Source organism: Heteronotia binoei, unplaced genomic scaffold, assembly GCF_032191835.1.
Source record: "Heteronotia binoei isolate CCM8104 ecotype False Entrance Well unplaced genomic scaffold, APGP_CSIRO_Hbin_v1 ptg000995l, whole genome shotgun sequence".
NCBI classification, from domain to species: Eukaryota; Metazoa; Chordata; class Lepidosauria; order Squamata; family Gekkonidae; genus Heteronotia; species Heteronotia binoei.
Genome location: NW_026800146.1, coordinates 88,063 through 90,341, shown reverse-complemented (window position 1 = coordinate 90,341; position 2,279 = coordinate 88,063).

Genomic DNA, 2,279 nt, shown 5'->3' with positions numbered 1-2,279 from the left:
TGGCACATATATTTGACAGTACCTTGAAATGGATCTGGTACTTGATTGGTAGTTAGTGTAAATTGTACAACATCGGCCGACTGCCTGCCCGTACAGGCAGTTCAGTCAACAATCATGTTGCTGCATTCTGCACCAGCTGGAGTCCCAAGGGCAAGCCTGCGTAGAGTGAGTTACAATAGTCCAGCCTGGAAGTGACCGTTGGATGGATCATTGTAGCTAAGTCCCGGGGGGGGGGGCAGATAGAGTGCTAGCTGTTTGACCTGCCGAAGATGGTAAAAGGCAGATCGCGCAACTGCTGAGATCTGGGCCTCCATGGAAAGGGTGGCATCCAGCATCACACCCAAACTCCTCACCTTCTGGGCTGGCATGAGAGGTGTCCCATCCAGGGTGCAAAATTGGATGCCTGGTCATGGCCCCCCTAGACTCAGGTGCAGGACCTCCATCTTAGTTGGATTGAGCTTCAGCCGGCTTACTTGTAACCAACCAGCCACAGCTTCCGGCACCCTGGTCAGATGGTCTGGGGTGGAGTCTGGATGGCCGTCCATCAACAGATAGAGCTGGGTGTCATCTGCATACTGGTGACAACCCAACCCAAAACCTCTGAGCAAGGGTGCGCATATAGATGTTAAACATCATTGGCAAGAGGATAGCTCCCTGTAGTACACCATATTCTAGTGGATAGCACAGGGAGGTCTGCTCACCAATCGCCACCCTTTGTCCCCGACCACAGAGAAAGGAGGAAAACCATTGTAGAGCTATCCCCTGAACTCCAATGTCAGCAAGGTGGTGGGTCATTAGATCATAATCGACCATGTCAAATGCTGCTGAGAGATCTAGAAGCAACAGCAGCACTGACCCACCTTGTTCCAGATGCTTTCTGAGGTCATCTGTGAGGGCAACCAAAGTAGTCTCCATCCCATGACCAAGATGAAAGCTGGACTGTAAGGGGTCAAGGGCAGATGTATCTTCCAGGAACGCTTGGAACTGCTCTGCCACAGCTTTCTCAATCACCTTTCCCAGAAATTGTAAATTTGAGACTGGGCAGTAATTGGCTAGGACCATCGAGTCCAAAGATGGTTTCTTCAAAAGCGGGCAGACCACTGCCTCTTTAAGCCTAGCTGGAAATTGACAATCTCAGCTAAGGGAACCTAGATACCATCTCCACCCACTTTAATAAGCCAGAATGGGCATGGATCCAGAGAGGAAGTGGTAGGCTTCACTGCAGCCAAGATCCTGTCAACATCCTCCAAAGAAAGACAGCTGAAGTGGTCCAACATGGGACCAGAAAATGGACAACGAGCTTCCAGTTCCCGTATTGTCAACTGTGACTGGAAGATTTTGTCAGAGTGTCGAGACCTTATCTGCAAAATAGGTCGCAAAAGCCTCACAGCCAATATCCAATTCCCTACCTTTTTGATTGCCTATTGGCAACATAGTCAAATATCGCATTGTTCTAAACAATTGGGCCGGGTGTGATTTTGCAGACGCAATGGAGGCCACATAGAAGCCTTTCTTAGCAGACTTCACTGCATTCTCATAGACCTTAAAAAATGTTCTATAAGAAGTTCTAGACTTCTCATCAAAAGATCTCCACCACACTCACTCTAGCCATCTAAGCTGCTGCTTCATCCTCTGCAGCTCCAAAGTATACCAAGGGGCTGCTTTGGTGCGACTGCAAAGAGGGCACTGTGGGGCGATGTCATCGATGGTAGCAGAGAACCAGGAATACCAATCCTCTAATAATTAATCTAGTGACCCGCCAGGGGGCATCAGATCCTGCAGAGCCTCCTGAAGTCACTCTGGGTCCAGTTGGCTCTGCAGGTGAGCATAAATCTGCTCCCACCTAAACTGGAGGAGGACTGCAGGTCCAGTCGGACTTTCAAGGCATAATGATCTGACCACGGAACCATATCAACATCTATCAGAACCAGTGCTATCCCAGCCTCAAAGACCAAATCCAGCTTGTGGCTGGCCTGTTGAGTCATCCATGGAAAGGGTGGCATCCAGCATCACACCCAAACTCCTCACCTTCTGGGCTGGCATGAGAGGCGTCCCATCCAGGGTGCAAAGTTGGATGCCTGGTCATGGCCCCCCTAGACTCAGGTGCAGGACCTCCATCTTAGTTGGATTGAGCTTCAGCCGGCTTACTTGTAACCAACCAGCCACAGCTTCCGGCACCCTGGTCAGATGGTCTGGGGTGGAGCATAACACCATAATTGGACTGATACAATTTGGCTGAGTCCTAATGTTTCCATGAATGACACCAGGTCCTGGGCCTT